This window comes from Pezoporus wallicus, unplaced genomic scaffold, assembly GCF_028554395.1.
Source record: "Pezoporus wallicus isolate ANWC-B61680 ecotype Strahan unplaced genomic scaffold, APGP_CSIRO_Pwel_v1 contig_3952, whole genome shotgun sequence".
NCBI classification, from domain to species: Eukaryota; Metazoa; Chordata; class Aves; order Psittaciformes; family Psittacidae; genus Pezoporus; species Pezoporus wallicus.
This window is the reverse complement of record NW_026635034.1, coordinates 7,931,753-7,951,734: the sequence shown is the minus strand read 5'-3', so window position 1 is coordinate 7,951,734 and position 19,982 is coordinate 7,931,753. Positions and strand designations below refer to the sequence as shown.

Genomic DNA, 19,982 nt, shown 5'->3' with positions numbered 1-19,982 from the left:
CAGACACCCCCTCAGTTACTTTCTCATGATGTCTGTAAACAATCTGTCAGCTCATTTGTCACCCAAATTTACTATCTGAGCATTGTCTTCAACTGAGTTTTCTCTTTTTCACCTTGCATCCATCTGACATGTGAAGTCAGACATGTGGTCTTCCCTGGCCATCTATATTGGCTCTTAGATTTCTTGCACTGTAAATCTGTTTTCTCAAATCTCAAAGAATATAATCACTCAAATAATGCTGTCAAAAAAATTGTTTTCCTAGTTTCGTTTGGTTTCAGCCATGCTGCTTTCCGACCATGTGATACGTGGCTCTTCCTTTTCTCTTTTAAGCAGTTTGTTTATTGTTCCTCTGCTCTGTCATCTCAGTGTAAAAACAGCAGCTTCAGCCTCAGTTTCAGTCATGATGTCCGTTTGCTTCTCAGCTCTTGTTTTCAAGCCAGCATCTTCATGCTTTGACCTATCAGAACTCTTCAGGCACTTTTGCAGAACTGGTTCTTCAAATCTCTCAACAAAATGTGCCTTTGCCAGGCTGCCTACAAAAAATACTGCTTGTCCTAATGGCTGTTACTTTCTTTTTCTTTTGTTTTTGCCTTGCTTCATGCTGACCTGTTGTGTTTTGTCCTCCATCCACTGCATAAATTTTTAAAGGTTTTTTTCTGCTGTGCATTTCAATAGGGCTAATGCTGTGAAAAGGAGGTCCATGAGTAGAACTCAAAGGTGCTATGCTAAACAGCACTGAAGGGAACTGTAAAGGCCAGGAGGAGTTAAACTCATGACTGTATCCCTGCAGAATGGGCCTGGCACACTGTTCTAACAGTTAATATTTTTGGCAAAAACACAGATATGGAAACTATGTCCATAGCCAGATGTGCACAGAGAGCTGCCAAAACAGAGAAGTATACACTGTAAGTTATACTGTTTTCCCCAATAACATACACAGAGATGATGGTTCTTGCCTTGGAAAAAGTGAAACACTGAATAAACCCTGGGATCTGCAGCTCCGGTTCTGGGGTGATGTAAAGTATTGCAAACTGATGCTTAACCAGCTAAGTCATTCCCTCCAGCACCCTTTTGTTGTAATCTCCCTCCAAAGATATTAAAAATACAGAAACCTTGGCCAGGTTGTAGTTGATCTAATTTATAAAACATTTTCTGGGTATTAAAAGCTAGGGCAATGCACTAGTAGTTTTTAAATTGTGTTAAATATACTGTAAGCTCCCAGAAAGAACCCTTCATTGAAGATTATTGTATGAAGATTTGAAGATTAAAGTGTCTAGATTAAAGATTAATGTGAAGTGCACTGGGAAATTGTTTGATGTATAAGGAGCTATATAGTATATTAATCGTGCACTTTTCAAAACTGCCTGGGGAAATTAGACACCCAGTTCTCTTACATGTCTTTGAAAATCTCACTCTAAGGAATTTCTTGTTACGCAGCGAAAATGGTAATGTTTTCACTGGGAACGTGATGAAAAGAGGAAAGGAGAGATGTGGAGACCCTCTGTGTTCATACAGGGCTTGATGTTGGCTCCTTACAGTTTTTTCCTGCTTTGAATTTGCTCTGTTATTGTATAGAGGCAACCTGCCTTTGACTGCTATGAGTTCATAAAACTAGTCTGACCCAAGAACACTGCTTCACCTGCCTGTGTATTTCTTGCCATTTGTTGTCAATTTCTTCTTTGCTTTCACTTCAAGCTAGTTTACATGTTCTCCTGAACAGAAGTAACTTGAATAATTTTTAAAATGCCCATATGTAAACCTTAATGAAACAAATGTATACATGTACATATTTGTATTTACAGTATAATATTCATTAATTAAAAATAAATAACAAAAATAATTGTTATACACATATTTTGTAAAATAATCCCTTTGCTGGGGTTTTCCTCAGTCATGGTTTTTTGTATAGAAATTTCAATACTTTAATGAAAGAAATGTTCCACATATGGTAAAAATTACACTTGCTTGTCCCTGAAGTGCTGCAATACAAATAAGCTGTTAAATGCCAACTCTGAATGTTATTTTTCAGATGTTGGGAGATAATCCTATACTAAAACTATTAGGAGGCAAATTTATTTGAACTTCAAAACCTCTTTGATGTGAAAGGAAAATGAACTGTGTGTGAGTGTGTGCTTCATTAATTTGGGCTTGGCCAATTGTGTGCATTCTCATTTGTTTGGTTTTTTCCATGAGGCATCTTTCTAATGCAGTTTATTAAACCTAATAATGCAACATACTGTTATTTTTCCTGGTAAAATCTGCTGCATTGCTTTCTTAAAAGGACAGTTTTTCTATTGAAAGTACCCTGTGGAAATCAATATTCAGGTTCATAGTCACTCGAAAAGTCAGTGTGCTGGTGTGTTGCATTCAGATCTATTTTAGTGGTGTTATCATTAAATCTGCAGTTGGCATTTATAAAGTAAGGCTTCCATAGGTACTGGGAGAGCGTGATTAAAAATAATCATCTGTCTGATGGATATTTTCCCCTGTATTTTGGCAGGATCACTCATCTGAATTTGTGCCAGACTCCATAGGAACACTGATGCCAGCAATTTGAGGATCTTCACGTTTGGTCTCAGTGGTAAGATCTAAAGTTGCAATAGTAAACCATATTACAATATTACCATTTTCTGTTATGTTACACTGAAACTGAATCTATGTGAATAATGAAGTATTTTGCCTTGACCCATGCAAGGATGGAGAATATTAGAACATATATTGATCTGCAAGAGATTGAGCTCAAGACACAATTTCTGAGTAATTTTCATTAGACTGAAGTCAGAAAGGCTATTTCTATTGTCCTCTCTACTAACATAACTGCTCTTGGACGGTTTGACACTGTATGTGTGAAGAATGTAACCATTTAGAGAAGGGCTGTGGACAGGCTCTAAAGAGAAAGTGAAATGCGCAAAAAGGAAATTCAGTAGTTTCCTCTTGCTGAAAATGAAGCAGTAAGTTGTAAAATTACAATTTATTTTCCTCTCTAATGCTGTCTTTGTTGTAACTAGTCTGATCACTCAGACCTTGAGCCAGATTCTCAAATACTGCTGTGGAGACCTTGTAAAGGGCTGTGATCTATCTGCATCTTGAAGCTCAGAGTTTTTGCTGCAGAGAAAATTTTTCAGCTTTTGTAGGAAAAAAAAAAAAGGGAGGGAACAGCTGAGTCCCACCATACTTTTGTATCAACTGGGAATATGTTTTCTAGAAAAATACAGTTGGGTAATTTGGATTATCTGTTTAACAGGAACTTACTTTGGTGCATAGGTGTTCAGCTTTTGGGGGAAGAAAGATCTAATTTTTAGATTTTAATACTGTCTGTGATGATATTGTGGTCAAAATTATCTCCATTATGGCACATACTGCATTTCATATTTTGGTAGCTGAGGAAGTAGGAGGCCAGGGGAGGCATACCACTGCGTGCTCTGCTCTTCCACTTAGCATCGCCTAACGGCCACTCTTAAAGGCAGGATATAGACAGCCCTTTGATCTTGTCCTAAAACCCTGCTCATGCTGGCTTTAGATCACTGATACATATGTCAAGTGTCAGCACTTCCAAGTCCTGCTGATTCCATGGTATGGAAGTATATATGTTTTTAAACTAGATTACACCACAAAACCTAGAATTCTTCTGACATGGAAACAAAACCTGTATTCCTCTAGCAGTTTATCGTCATTAACCAAGTAGTTCAATAAAATCTCAGCTTCAGTTTAAAGATGTATTGAACAACAACAGGACTCCTATCTAATCTTCTCATACACAAATGAGCATTATAATGTGTTATCACAAATCCTTAAGATAGATTACATTTCATTATTGCTGGGTAACTCTTGGAATGTGTTCCTAATAAAGGACAGTATCTCCCTCAGAGCATGCTGTAGTAGTAATGCTTTGTTAGAAATAAAATAATACAGCATTCATATCATGTTACTTGATCACATAACCAAGGTGCAGAACAGCAAAGTATCAAGGCAGTTTTGTAAAGAAATAATATGATCCTAATAATCCCACTATTCTAAACCTTTCAGATTGTTGTTTGACACTACTAAATTCTGTATGTGCTGCAAGTTGAAGAGCTGAAAGTCAATGCTCTTCTGCCAGAATTCATGGAAGCTTGTAGTGACTGGTACTGAGCTATTAGATTTTTTTCCCCTGGAAACAAAAGACACTAATGACCTAGTAAAGGAAAGCAAGAGAGCCTCATTTTTTGTGACTTAACTAAAGCAAATTAAAATCCTATTACAAGTCATCCAAGGCCCAGCTCTGTGACAAAACACCCATTCGCTCCAGCATGAGTTACGCAGGTAATGAACATTTAATTTTTAAGAAATATAAGTTGGTTTGGATAAAGTTCTTTAGGAACCAATTATAATTACATACAGGGGGAGAGCGTTCTGTATGCGTATTATAAGTAAATATGTAGCATATGCCTTAGAAAGATTAATGACCTTCAGGGCATACAGATGATGAGTCTACTCATTCCACTGTTACAGAGTCAGAAAATAGTTAATTAAAAAAAGAAAAAAAAATATGTGTATATGCACATGTATGGTAAAAGGAGGAAAAAAGTTTTCCTTCTTTCTGCATTTATTTGACCATCCCTTCACACTTCATTTCAGCTTTTATATAGGTTTTGTGTTCATACTTTATTATATTTTCTTGAGGCAAGAAAGGTTTTCAATGAGAACTTGATGAATGTCCATATTAAATTGGATCCCTTTTTTAATTAAGTTAATCTAATTTTAATTTTGCAATTTTACTTCATAAACTCGTCTGACTCCAGATGTTGAATGTGCTTTTCCTATTTCTACTTTTGCATAATTGCACCTGTAAAAGAGTTGTGACTTAGGCATTTCTGAACGCTTTTGAGTAACTTCAGCATTTGTTTCATAGGTGGCTATGACCAATCAGCAGCCAAAAAATACAGCTCTGCACCCAGGTTTTCTTTTAATAGGATGTTACTTTTATTAGCTTGAACTTTAAATAAATATTCAGTTTAAAAACAGCAGCATTATCAAAGCATTTGAGATGATAGGAGTCATATTGTGTTCTATAGGAATTTTAAAAGTGAAAGAGAAGTCTTCAGAAGCTTACAGGATGCCATGAGGAAAAATATAAGTAAGAACTACTCACTTTGATTAAAGAAAACCCCAATTAATTTGTAGGTATAGGGATCCCTTTCTTTCATTACAACTGTGGTGATGAATTGTTTGGTGCTGTCAGCATGTTACTTGAACTTTGTCAACATGGGAAATACATTCTCAAGTGCTTATTGGTCTTAAGGATATAAAAGTGCTTTCACAAATTTTGCTAACATGAGCAATGACTGCAGATTAACTATCGCCACATACTTTTCATATTCTGTCATGATATCTGGAGCAGTGTGAATGGCTCTTATTTTAAGAATTACTCGGAATTCACTTCTTAAATCTGGACATATCTAATAACATTGCATGTGACACATATGAGGCATTGTATCATGAAGGCTCTGGTTCTCATCAAAGAAACAGATACCCCAGCTGAACTTTCAGATACTATTAGAAAGAGAATAGTCCAATTGTAAACAAAGAGATGGTTGCATCCTTTTTCTATAAACAAAAATCACTTTCCTTGAGATTTTTTTTGCTGACATAAAGCCTTTTGATATATTAATTTGAAATATTTATAAATGCAGCAAACAAATCTAGTTTTGAACATTTGTGTCAGTTCAAGGCTCACAGGATGCATACTGCTCTAGGCATGATTGGCAATCTGTCACTTTAGGTTTATTTAGAGGTTTCCTCAGAACAAGTAGAATTAACAGTACCAAATGTCAGTAATGCTAATATGAATCAACTCCTCTGTTTTCTTCTTTTATATTCCTACAAGCCTCCATAAGGGGGCACTTACTAAAGAGTTCAAAGAGGTGTTACTCCTGTGGTCCATGATTAGGAAAGGGAAGAAGTGAACCAGTAGGTCCTGTTTGCATGACAGATGTCAGTCAAGGCAGGCTGTAGAGCAGTGTCTTTAATGACTTTCCATAGGCAGTGGAAGAAGTCAGTTGGGGGAGTTTCCTCAGTCAGAGCATGCCCATAAGCCCTGGAAATTTAGCTCAGATTGTATCTAGTGAAAGATGAACTTCTAGTGAAAAATCTCAGTTCTGTGAGAGTTAGACTTGAGCATCTTTCTTGTGACATGTTTTACTGTCTTTATTTTAGTTCATCTGTGTTTCCTAAAAGGACTTTTCTCCATTCATAAGTAGAAGGTGTGATTTTGCATAATTTTCATTTCCCCTAGAATTCTTAATAATCCTGTGTTAAAGTAACTACAATACATAATGCAAAGCAAGTATACACTTGTGAAGGTTTCAGCAAAAAGACTCGAGTAGCTCTAGCTATTGAGCTTTTTGCTCTATTTCTAGCAAAAGAAAGAAACAAAATAATCTTCCACTGGGTGAAACGCTTCTGAGCTTTAAAGGTTTCATGTGAGAGTCTGGATGGGACCCAAAGAAGGAACCACTTTGAAATAACAAAATGACACAGCTTATGTTGTTGTTAAATTGTAAAGATTTGCTATATATTTGCTGAGATGGTGACCATCCAGGGTTTTTTCAAAGATACTAACTACACAAAGGTATGTTAAACCTCCAAAGTCTTAAGAATGTCTAATGACTGCCTGCCAATACAGCTGAGTCCTGCTGGGTAATGGGGGAATGCCTACCGTGTAAATATAAAGGGGGTTATTTAGGAGACCCAGTGAGCTGTGAATTATTGCCTAGGTTGTCACCAAAAAAAAAAGTGAAAATGAGTTGTGAAGAGGGAAGAACGTGTACTGAGTTCTGAATAGCTTTGAGAGACTTTTTTTGAGATAGTTGGAGAAACTTATATACAGTCTCTGCAAAAAGAGATACCTGTTTTGTCAGATGACAGGTGCACCAGCCACCTAGATTACTGTGAAAAGCCCATTAAAGAAACAAAACTTTTATTTTTATGTCTGAAAAATGCATGAATCAAAATAATATTTATTCAATAACCGAATTTAAGATCTGTATTGATCCATCTTCCACAGAAGTCAGTGGGAACATTACCACTGGCTTTAATGGGACTTGGGCTGGACCGGTGGGGAGTTTGAGTTAAGAGCTAGATTGACAGGAGATGTAGTAGGGAATTCCTTCCAAGCCCACCTGTAGTGTGCGTCATTAACACAGAGCAATTGAAATTATAAACTTGGAAATACTTTAAAAAAAAACCTGTCACTTACCGTGCTGCAGCTCATAATCTGAATCCCAAATGAATACCCTGAAAACCCATGCTGTGTGTTCTATAAGGTTACATATTTGCTAACAAACTTTTACAAATTGGAAGAATTTCACCTAAATGATGAAGCTCTTCTTTCAGCTCCCCTCAAGCACTTCATCGCAGACAGGCAAAAAATACCAGGGTAGCAGGATCTAAACAGCCTCTCAGTTTTATTTTGTTAAACTCATAGATTCTCTGTATTTTCTGCTCCATTATATAGTAGCAGAAACTTGCTTATTTTCACCTTATCTCTTTAAATGGAGTATGTGAGGTTTTAAGTATGGTGTCAGAAAGAGCATAGGAAATGAAAGTAACTTATGTCAGCTGTGTTAATTTTTTACTGCTAGTTGCTTTAAACAAATCTAGCTGGAAATAGTCTTGCTTTTCAAAACTGTTAAAGGCTTTTCAAATTAAAGCTCTTTTTAAAATTCTGCTTTCAGCAGAAGAAATAAAATTTGTTACGAACAAAGATAGAATAGGAGGGGAAGACCTAAGACCACAGGAAAAGTATTTTTCAAGGGGATTGCCTCATTTTTTCAGTGAAAAATGTTTGAGATTTTATTGCTGAAAATGAGCAGCTGAAATTAACGGGAACCAAATGTGGTTTCATCTGCATTTGAAGGTAGAGTAGAATTCTTCAGATCTCTCAGTAATTGCTGGTAAGGACTCTCTGCTGAGTTGAGTGATTCTAAATTAAATGATTGTTTTTCAATATGAATAAGATTTTCTTATCAGTCACCTTACATGTAATCAACTTAAATGCAGTTTTAGGAAGAGATGAACCATGTCAGTGTAATTCCCAAGATGAGAAATGAATACCTGATGAACTTCATTCTTCTAAGATAAAAAATAATGCATTACTTCAGCATTTTTTTTCCTGGTGGTTTTGTTAAGTAGCGGTTATGGGGTGGGTTCATCTTGCATACAGAGTATTCCTCATATAACATATGCACATACTCACTCTTGTACCATAATTCCCTTAGCAGTGAAATACAGGAAGATTGGGCTTTGAAAAACAAACGACAGTGGTGGTCAAATGTGAAGTATGGACCCATACCTTGAACTTATTTTTGTTAGGTTTCACCTGACAAAGGTGAATGTGAAACAATAGTCTGGAAGTAAACTGGGCCTCAGAAAGTAGGGAGTTATTTGTGGTAGTGAGACAAACTGAGGTAGTACAGACGATCTGGTGTTAAGCCGAGTTGAATTTTCTTCAAATAGGCTGCGAGATGACAGCACAGAGTCAATGAGAGGTCTTGGAAGGGAATGCAGGCAGTTGTTTGGGTTCCTTCCAGGCAATGCGGGTTAGTCCTTAATGGTAGTGTTAAGAAAAATACAAAAAAATGCTATTTGGGAAAGAGTCAGGTCAGTAAGAAATCTTACATTACATTATGGTGCTCCATGACTATGTTACGTCTGGAGGAGGAACCTCTTCAAAAACAATTCCTGTTTTTCCCAAGGTCTGAGCAAACAGCCCACTGGATTACTGTGTTATGAAGTGATGGTATGTTACTGTACCCCATAAAAATGGAGTAATTCTTCATTCATGAGAATTAATTATACATAGTACAATACACTCAACTAATTTATTTATTTATTTTTTCCTAAATGTTCATAGTTAAAGTGCAAACAATAAATAGTATTTTAGAAAATAAATTTAAAAAAAAAACAAAACAACCACAAAACCCTCTTGGTCCTCCAATTGTATCTGCTACATGCTAGTGCAGAATTACTAATGAGAGCATATTTAGGTATAAATAAATCTTTTATCCTCATTATAACTCCACTGTGTTCCTACAGTGAAGTCATCCACACAGAGCTGCTTATGGGTTGAAAGCCTCAATAGCCTCTTTTATTTATAATAAACATTGCATACTAATGTTAACAATGTCATTGTGTGATGTCTCAATAGAGGATTATGACTTCATGTAATGTTAGCTTGATGTCTTGTCTCTCCTATAATGGAGTCAATTTTCCTTACAAAGGAGATGAGAATCACTTACTCACAAACCCTGTAACAAACTTTCTATGTACCTACGATGTCAACCCAATATTAAGTGGCGTAATCAAGCTCAAAATCAGGAAACAATGTTCAGTTCTTAATTACCCCTGTTGGGTGCGCAGAAATACATTTTAAAGTTAGAAATCTATATTTGCCCAAAAATAATATTTGAAGTGCAAATTACTGCATTTTCAGGTGTAATTCCACATACAGGTATAAGGAATATTCCTGAAATGTGCATGACTATAAATAACATAATCATTAAAACGATTTTGTGGCACATATTTTGTGCAAAGAGAGGATAAAATGTTTTTATATTAATGAGTAAAGAGTAAAGCAATCTTCCATCGTCTACCAGAGACAAATGGCACTTTGGGGAATAGGGTCCTATCTCAAACAGCACTTATACACATGCTTAACCTCAATTACAGCATCAACGGGACTTCAGTGCAATCTTAAACACCAGGGGGAAAAAGGAACTAATGCACTGGCATAAAGACTCATATTTATATAATAATGCAAAATATTAAGTAAACTATAGCACAGTCATTTGTGATATTATGAATATAGATATCTTCTAATATTAACATAATACAGTTAGATGCTTAGCTCCTGATTGCCTTCAAAATAATTTATCTGAATGCTCATGAGAGAAGTTCAGGCTAAGATGAAAAGCATACGTCCACCTAACAGCTAACAAATACTTCACATAACTGTATAAAGACATGTTCAGAATACAGGATTTTATGGTAACTGAAGGGCAGAATATTACAGCTTTTGTGGAAATACTAGCTCTTATTAGTGCAAGTTTGCAACTTTACATGAAAAATAACATTAACCAAGAGTTATCCTAAACCAAAACTCAAATAGAAACTGAATCCTATTTAGAGGAATAGGACATCTCTGGTAGGAAACAGTTTCAAAACTAATGCTATCACCCCATTTTTCACATCTGTACAAAAAAAAAAAATAAAAATAGATGTCATATTGTATAGGCCAGTGCAGGTACTGGAGATACATGGATACAGCTTATGGAGGAAAAAAAAAACTGTACTTGAGAAAGAATTATTCCTCACTTAAACTAAACTCATGTTTATATTTTCGTCAGAATATCACTTATCTGCAGTGTAATGCTGCCAATTTGGGGATCTGCAAGGTGCTAATTTTTATCTGTGTTACTCGTATTCAAGAGCTATTATTTCACTTAGTAATTTGGACTAAGCTGTTACCTAGATTGTCTGTTTTTCTGTCAGTATAAATTTGGAGATACTCCGCCCATATCAGCAGTCCACTTCACATTATCACTGATGTATCTGTACAGAATTAAGCATTTGCCCTCCAGCCTATGTTTTCTAAGTTTAACTGTATGTTCATAACTTTATTTGGAGTTCCGTTTTATTTTCATTAGCGTACTAACTGGGAATAACTGTAAACTACAAAATTATGTGGATTGTGTTGGAACAAGTGAAACAGAGGACGCGTATATGACACCCTCTGGCTGAGAGAGATGATCGGTTCCTGTGTGCACAAAGGAAATTGCTTAGGAATCACCTGATATTTTTGCCTGTAGTCACTGGGATGACATAGGTTTGAAATGTGTCTGAAATGAGGGAAGCAATGAACAGATGTAGTTTCAGCTTGTTGCTGACAAGGTGGGTGTCAGCAGGTATCATTTCAGGAGCAGTGAGCAATGCTTTTGGTGCTCAGGTGATGTAGATGTGTTTACCTGTAGAATTTGTTCTCTCTGTGGTGATCGTGCAGGTAAAAAAACCTAGATTTTGCTCGGTTAACTCCAAACAAACAGGGCTCTGGCTCTGTGCAGGGCCCACTAGGACTAGTTTGGAGTCCCCAAACTTTACCTCTGACTTAATTTTGTTGCTTTACTTCAGTGAGGACTGTTCACCAGCTTACAGTCCAGCATGTTGTATGTGTCTGCAGGATCAGAGCATCTGATATAGCTCTTTGGGACACAATACCGTGCTCAGTGCAGGAGAGGTCAGGCATAACAGTGCCTTGAGCATGACACAAATAATCAAGAGAAATGTGAGGCTCTAAACTTCAGCCAGCTTTTGAATTATCTTAAATGTATTTATAAAACAGGAAAACCACTATAATGATCTCATTTTCATAACCTAAAAATTCTAAAGGGATTTTCCTTTGAACTTTACAAATATCTCCTGAGAGCATGTAACAGCCCAGCACAAAACTGCAGGTTTTGAGGATTAGAAATGAGTGAAAACAGGATTTCTGCTGGGACAATCTTTCTAGTTTACGGATGCATTTCTAACTGAATTTCCACCATAACTAACAAGGGCCAAAACCTTCACATCTGTAAGGGAATTCTCTATTTGTGCAGATTCACTCTGGTCATCTTGGAGGCTGTGAAAGGAAGAGCCTCCATGAAATGGTCTGGAGCATTCGGTGACCAAGTCTTGCTTCTGCTGGAGATGGTTTTAAGATCACCTCTCTCCACACTGCAGGGCTGTGGTACATGCAGTAGCTGTTCTGCCTGGCAGCAGTGTCAGTGCTGGGCTCAGATTACAGCCTGACTGCACGGTTTCTCTGCAGTAAAAGCCATGCATTAAAAGAATCCTTGTAAACAGATAATTAACTTCACTTTAATTATATGTCCAAAAATTGTCTGGAAATTGATGTTCCAAAAATTAAAAATTAAAAACTAATTCAGATTTTTTAGCTGCTCTCTCCACTCTCATTACGAAAATCCTCCAAAAAATTGTCTCTTGAATAAATAAGCCTCCACTTACATAAATAAGGGAGCCATATTTAGACCCCAGTTCAATATGCAGGAGAAATTTGGCCAATCTAATGTTTTTCAAATCAATTTGGTATGTGTTATGAGAATAATGTCACTGGAAAGGTTACTTTTCATATTTTTTTATCTTTAAAAATGTAAAAGAAAAAGAAGAAAGTTGGCTTTGATAAACAGACAGGCAGTGCTTTAAATAGAGCAGTGATAAGGCAGAGAGCTTCTAAATAAATGAGGCATGAACATTTTTATTTTTTTAACTCCAAATGAAAATTCTGTATTCACCAGAACAGCTTTAAATTTAGTGAAACAGGACAGCAATATATAATATATTTTACAGTTTCAAGCACAGAAGCAGGGGCTCTTGCTGTAATAGAATCTGTACTACATTCCTGAAAAGCAATAAAAAAAATATCCAAAATGCTTTCACCTTGACCAAAGAAATTCTATAAGGTAGAATAATTTTGATTCAGAGTTTGATAAAACTGTTCTGTTGGCTGGCAGTTTGCCTTTCAACTGTGTTTGATGTGATATTCAGTTCATTTTGCAAAAATATTTTATGCCAAGTATTGCTATTAAGCCTTTTATGTTGCAGAGATTTTTGTCAACAGACACACAAGGATTAGGTTTTAAGTGGAGTTAATCATTGAACATGGAGAAGAGAAACACTGGGGGAGTACTTCACTTATACAAACAAACCACCACCATGCAAGCTTCAGCCATTTTTTTTTCAATTATTACCCTGTTTACAGAATAGTTTAGGTAAAATATAAAATCTGGCTCCCCCTCTGATCTCTATTCATGTTTAAGACTTGTAGAACCTATTAGAGAAAGTGGATAATTAACATAGAAAAGGCTATGTAGTTGCTGCAGCTGCTGGTGTACCAAACCTTTTGAAGTCTACTTTAAGACATTTTATCTGAGTACTTCTTTTGGAAGCCTAAGAAATAACATAGAACTTTCTAAGATGATGTTGTTTTTGTTTTCTGACTCTTTCACTTCTTGGTAAATAGCACATATCATTATAATGCAAAATGGATTAACATTTAATCTAGTCTTCAGAAAAAGAAAACAAACCTTAAAAGGATGCCATAGAGTGAAGTAGCACGCTGCTTATTTTCCCTGTACCCTCCAGCATATCCAAAACAGTCACCTTTTTAAATAATATTTTTAATTGGTGTTTGTGGTTTCATTTTACTATTTCATTTACATTGTAAATTTGGGCATCTCTTAAACATAAAGGTAAATGTATACCACAAAGGTATGGTTCAATGTTTGTTACTACTGTGCACTCACTGAGTGGAGATAAGACCTGTAATGGAAGCTGCTAATAACTAGATATTTGGTAAGTGATCCTTTTCCATACCAGAAAGAAGTGAGGGCATACTTGAACATGGATAGTATGAGTAATGTTTAGCAGATATTACTGTAGTATTACTGAAACTTTAGCTTACAACTCAAAAAAGGAAGATCTACCCTGCATCTTGAAAAGCAGTGAGGTATGGTAGCCAACTGTGATTGGGATGTGGGAGAGGAAATCCATGGTACAATCTAAGATAAGAAATAGATCGTAGCCTAATGACAGAGCAGCTTTTGCTACCTGATGAAGCTATAGTTCCCAATAAGCTTGTCCTCCTGAGCCATAGAGGATAATGAATCTGCAATTCTAGACTACTTTCCCCTTTTCACAGAGACCAGGTTCAACTGGGAGGCACTATGGCGTAAAAGGATGGCTGCCATATTCCATTGCTGTCTCTTCAGTTAAATGATTTGTCCTTGTATTTCTTATTTTCCATAGCAATCACTACTATAACTGTGTCAAGTGGCATCTGGCTGTGAAAGTGACACCTACACTAGCGAGTATGGATTTGAAGCACTCTATCCTAAACAGGGACAAAAATTTACAATGTGGACCAAACAGTCAGCCTGTAGTTTAGCAGGGTCATCTGCAGGCCATCCCCAGTTTGGATTTTGAATAAGGCGGTAGGCATCGGTCCTGTCTTCCTCAACATCTCCTGGAGAAAGACCGTGGAGGGTTGAAGCAGGGTGGAATACCAGGTATTGTTTAGGAACTGTATATACAAGGTATAACAAAACTTGCTGATGTTCATTGCCTTTCTTTTGGAATGCTAACAGCTCCTCAATAATGCTGGCATGCATTAGGGATGTCTTGGTGGTGCAACAGAAAAAGCCCAGTGTGGATGCCACAAGTAATCTTTCCTCCCAGATGATGGGAGTATTGCAGTAACTGCTCTAGTCTGGCATGAAATATTAGGGAAAAAAAAACAGTCCTTCCGTCAGAGACGTGTCTGTTGCAAGTAATCAAAACCAGATCCTGAGCTGACATTTCCAAATGGAAAGTTTTATTTCAAAATAAAATGTCCTAGCACATGGTTTTTTTCTGAGGAAACTGATTATTTAGACCCTCCACTAACCTGTTTCTGCTGCAAGGGCAGTGCCAGGTGTGGAAAGGTGGTTTTTACCGTGCAGTGAGTGGCTCCAGGAGATGGAGCTGAAGAGCAGCAGGATGAAGGAAGGACTCCTCTGCCTGCCCACCTACAGGAGCTGCGGCTTGTGTGAGCCCTGGGGCTTTAGTTTAAAGAGTATTTCTTTTGAGGGAGCTACCCATGGACTCCTGCATCCGACGTTACTTTCTTGTGCACAGAACAACTGTTTGTGTGGCCTGTGTTAAAGGAGTAAAACAGTTCTGTTTACTGCTCAGTCCCACAAGTATCTGTTTTGGGAACAGTGTAAGGGCAGAAATGAAGATGATGATGCATAAAATGTCTGGTTGCTTTTTACCCAGGAACATTTTCCTCTAGGTACATGATGTGGTCTTCGAACAATTATTTTAGCCCAGCTCGGGAGAACACTGGGGTACAGGGGAACAGCATGTGGTCAAAGCTCCTTCAGCTGTCACTGCTATGGAAGGAGTATGGAATGTAAAGCCCTGGATTCAAGTCTTGAGAAGCTTAAACAATCCAGGAGTGGCTGTGTCTCACACCCTTTTAAGCTCACAGAAATCAAGACTTGTGTCCATCACCAAGACCCATTACTGGTATGTTCATTTTTGCCTGTATCGTAACAGTCAGGAGTCCAGCAGATACAGGAGTGATAGACTAGCATGGAGAGGTAAGAAATATTTTTCTGAACAGAAGTGCAAACAGCTGCTCTGTAATGAGTCTGAGTTACCTTGAAACAAGAGCCAGAGAAAATGCAATGTGTCCCTTGCCTCTAAAGTCTCTCTGAGGCTTTAACTTTGTACACATAAAAGGGTTTTACTCTCAAAAAACTACTCCTCAGTTAAAAAGAGGAAAGATGCCCTTTGCTACTTTTGCCTAGAGCCCAGTATTTTCTGATGTTCTATAGCAGCTGTGGCAATGCTCTACCTAATGCAAAGAACATCTGGGCTGCCTGCAATTCTGGGAGAAAAGTGTCAGAAGTGTCATAGACATCCTTGAGCAAAGAAGGATCTTCACTTTTATTACACTGAAGTGTCAAAAACAGCATTATTGAACATCAGGCTGCAATTTGGCACACAGAATGTAAGTCTGAATAGAAGTGACAAAACCCCTTCTAGGAAATTGCTAGTTATGTTAGTTTTTCATAGTTTCATCTTAGCATTTAAAGAAACAGAACAAATGGTGAGCAGCTAGGTAACCCTGCCAGTGAAGGATCCTAGCATTCTGGGTTTGGTGCTTATTTCACAACCTCATGGCTGGGGTGACTGAGATTGATTAAATCATTGTCATCATCAGTGAAGTGCTATTGATCCAGCCTTACTCACTTACAAAGCCAGCCTATGTGATGCAGCTAATTTGGCATTATTGAAAGTTCCAGCTCCAGAAGGTAACAGAGCTGGACTCAGGACACTAGTTATTGTTTTATCCTTGGAACAGGGTCAACTCTCCTGATCAAATACAGTGGCTTTGTGTCACACTCTTCATTTCTTTTTCATGGTTTGTGTCAGATGAACCCATGCTTTCATATTTTGATTGAATTTTTCTGGTGGACAGAAGATAATTGTCATCTCTTTATGGGTTGGTTGAGGTTTGTTTGGTTTGTTTTTGGGTTTTTTTAAAGGGAGGGATTGAGCTCTTGTTTCTTACTCAAGTACAATTCTACTAAGAAAATCTGCAATGAAGATAGCAAATGTCATTAGAGAAGGATAGCTGCGTGATACACACCATGAAGTATTTAATTTACAAAGGAAAATATGGCACTAGTTAAAACTTTGTGGAGCAGTGCTTAAGGTAATGCTCTTCTCTTACCACATCTCTGTTTTCCACCTTCCTCTCTTTATCCATTTTCTGCTGTTCTTTCCTGGAGCTTGAGTGCTGCTGTCGAAATCTGAGGCTGAACCAAGTCTGAGACCATGGAGTTAAGTAGACTCAAAGGTCACACACAGTCAGAAGAACAGAGTTGCTGCATAAAGACATGCAGACAGGCAGCAAGACTGGGTTGTCAACTCCCGCAATGCCAAGCATTTCAGCTGAAACTCCTCTGAACAGGGTCCCATTTCTTGATGAAAGCTTGTGCCTTTAGGACAATGGCTATCAGGGCATTTGCTTCATTCTTTAAGACAGACAGTAAAATCCCACACCACTTTCAAGGTATACGGTTTATGTCAGCAGTGCAGTATAAATATACATGTGTAAAAACTGTTTCGCATCAAAAAATACCAGTCAAACACTGAAGTGTTTGGAAAAAAATTTTTCTTTGTACTTTACAGAATTCAGGGGGCAAAATCAGGAATTCAGACAGGTCTTACAAGCTGTGTAATTGTTTTGTTGGCCCTTTGCTCACAGTGAAATTAGCAGCATATCTTTTATTTCTTCCTGTGTGTTTGCTGTTAAAAAGTCAGCATACCCTAATAGCTCCCATTGCTTCCCATTCCAAGTGCAGGTCAAATGCCAGCTTTCTAATGGTGAATGTCATGTATAATTTCTCATAGAAAAAAGTACTTGATAAAATCTCTGCAATAGTTTCTTCTTGCTTTGTTATTCAGATAATGTTTCTGTGTGTGTGTGTTTGTTGGTTGGTTGGGTGTTGTGTATGTTGCTTGAATTTTTGGTCTCTTTTTGGAAGCATGCCTTCTACCAGCTATAAAGCAAGCAGGGAAGGAAAAAGGCACCAAAATGCTGATATACTGGTAAATAAGTTAAAAGGACAGAAGGACAGCTGTGCTACTCTTGTGGGACAATGGCTTGACACAACTCTTTTGTAATGAATTAGTATATCATTAATTTCTGAGTTATTCAAAAGCGACTTGTAGGGAAGTTTTTTCACAAAGCAGGCAGCATAGAATTGGCATGAGTTTGGTGATACAACATTTTTTTGTGCTGATGAATGAAACAATGAATTGATAGTTGGGTTATTAAAAAAGTGTAAGACATAAAAAGGAAATCTTTCTATAAAGTTTGAAAAAAAAAAAATCTAGTGTTTGCTCATATGCATAGAAGTAGGAGGTACATCTGTATCATTATACATACCTCTCTTCAAAAACAAAGGTCTAATCTAGGCCAAAGGCAAAGGACAAGCCATAATGCAATAGCTCTGATTGGCTTATGTTTTGTAAGTCTTTCAAAAGTTTAATCTTAGCAGCTTTTAAAACAAAACTTGCAATAGACAAATCCCACTGGGCTCCTATTTATAGTATCCTAATTTTCAAAGAAAGCAAATCAGGCAACTGTTTTTAACATGAGTAATATTGCTTCCAGCATTCTGCCTGCAGCCCACACATTGTGGGTTTTGGCATGAACGTGGCAATTAAAAAAAATAAACAGCTCTCTTTAATATTATTTTTTTATACATAAGCTATTAGAGTCAGCGCTGACACAGCTGGCAAAGAAACTCAGTGAAAGGTAAACATTCTGCTCCGAATGTAATGTAACATATTGTTGTGTTTGGTTGTTAAAATGGAAGCTTCCTGAAAGAATATTTTAAAAGTAAATTTGTTTTTTCAGGGGTTTTTTTGGTTGCTTTTTTTTGGGGGGGTTGTTGGGGTTTTTTGCACAGAATTTCTAGTGTATTGCTGTCTGATTTAAAAGAATTGTAACCTTTTAAAGAAACGACACTTCTGGCACTGGGTGTTTCAGTCAACAGCTTATTGAATTTTTAAAAATATTCTTACCAAAAATCAGGAAAGAAAACGAGCTCTGATGTTTTCTCCTTCGGCAGAATGTAATAGTCTGAGCGAGTAAAATCAATTTCTTTTAATAAAATTCTGTCCAAAGCAGGAAGTTCAATAATAAATGTCAAACTATTTAAAAGGAATAAAACTTCCAACTGTATTAGGATTAGTTTATGACTTGCTTCAGCAACAAAAGATTGTTTAGTTCTTTCTCCTAATTAGGACAAGTACTTTTAAAGTAAGATTATGGAATGATACATATTTCACTAAACACATGAAGGTGTTTCTTTGAGGTAAGGGCCATCAGTAAGTAATTATGTATAGCGTATGTCCAGAAGTCCTCAGAATACTGGTTTGGGTTTTGTTTTGTTTTTTTTAAATCATGACTTTGTGTGATTGCTTATGATCAAGATGCTGTGCTCCCCACATGTCATGCCCTGTTGGAGGTAAACGCAGAGACAGCCAAGCAGAGCTGGGTGCATGCAGGATCCTGGTGCTCTCTGCAAGGCTTGGGAAGATCTTTAGCAGGAGCTGGGTGGTGCCCATGTGTTGCAAAGCCTACCTCTGCCTCCAAGTATGCTGGTGTTCACAGGGTAGCTTTGTGGGGAGGATAAACAAACAGATGCAGAAAGCGCTGAGTGTAACCATTGCAGAAACTTGTGGACACATTAGAGCTACACGCACTCCATATTGAGTGACAGATCAGCAGTTATTGAAAATCCTGATTGATGTTGGGTGGCCTGACACAGAAGAATCAAGAGATGCTGGTTTGTGCTAGCTGGGCAGTGGAACAGCATTCTGTCCCCAGCCACTTGAGTGTCCACCATAAATGGTGTCCCTGTCAGATTCCCTGTCACACTTCAGTTACCTTTGAAAGGAATTTTTTGAAAGATCCAGCTTCTCCTTTTACCAATTATCAACACATCTTTTGAATTGGACTTCCAAATTCCAGTTGTTTCTCATCTCAAACTGAGTTATGAAAAGGGCAGGTGTGCTGCAAGCCAGATATCTGCCCTTTTATAATGTAGTAAATAGTCCTCTGGGTAAAGAGTTGGAGTATATGGATTTGAGTTTATAAAAGCAACTGAATAGTCCTTTTTAATGTATATAACATGAGCTGAAGAGAAACATTTAAACTTCACAACAACTTTCAGTAGAGAGGGAAATTATCTGGTGTGAATCCTATTGTTGATCTTGGAATGTGTTTCACATGTTAGGTGTAGACTTCTTATTACCCTAAGGGCAGTTCATAGCAGCTAAACAAGCATTAACTCTGATGAAGTCAGTGGAGTTGTATCAGTGTGAATCCAGAGGGATTGTTGTCTTCATGTCTCTTCACAAAATAAATTCAAATAATCATGCAGCAAAAGCAGTCTGGCAGAAACATTCTGAGGTCTGATTTTCCAGTCATTCTGAACTGTTACACCAGCACAATTGTGAACCAGCGCAATTGTGACTGGGACAGTTGTGAACTCAACTTGCCCTCTCTGACTAGGACAAATATACTGCAAATGATTTTGATTACATAGAGATTATTTTTTTTCCAGTGGAAATACCACAATAAAAAGAGGAAGGGAGCTTTTAGGGGGCAGGAGCTAATCCCGGAATCTCTGTTTAACTAGACTTTTAATAACCTGTGTTCTCTCTGTTCATGGAGGTGATCATAAATGGCATCATAAAGTAAAAATAACAAAAGACTAGGAGCGTGATGCATTTCATGTGAAAATTCAGTTGCCCTGATCTGATCCTTGTATAAGAGGACAAGCATTTACAGATTCAAGAGGTTTCAGTACAGCCTAAACTGT

At 37.3% G+C, this 19,982-nt stretch overlaps 1 protein-coding gene across 8 annotated transcripts in view; it reads left to right on the top strand.

Moving 5' to 3' along the window:
* SEMA6D (semaphorin 6D) overlaps positions 1–19,982 on the top strand; it is a 217,847-nt gene that overhangs the window by 82,050 nt on the left and 115,815 nt on the right. For all 8 annotated transcript variants that reach the window (XM_057397264.1, XM_057397250.1, XM_057397256.1 and 5 more), the window contains exon 2: positions 2,501–2,581. The gene's annotated coding sequence lies outside the window, so the exon portion shown is untranslated. The remainder of the gene's footprint in view (positions 1–2,500; positions 2,582–19,982) is intronic.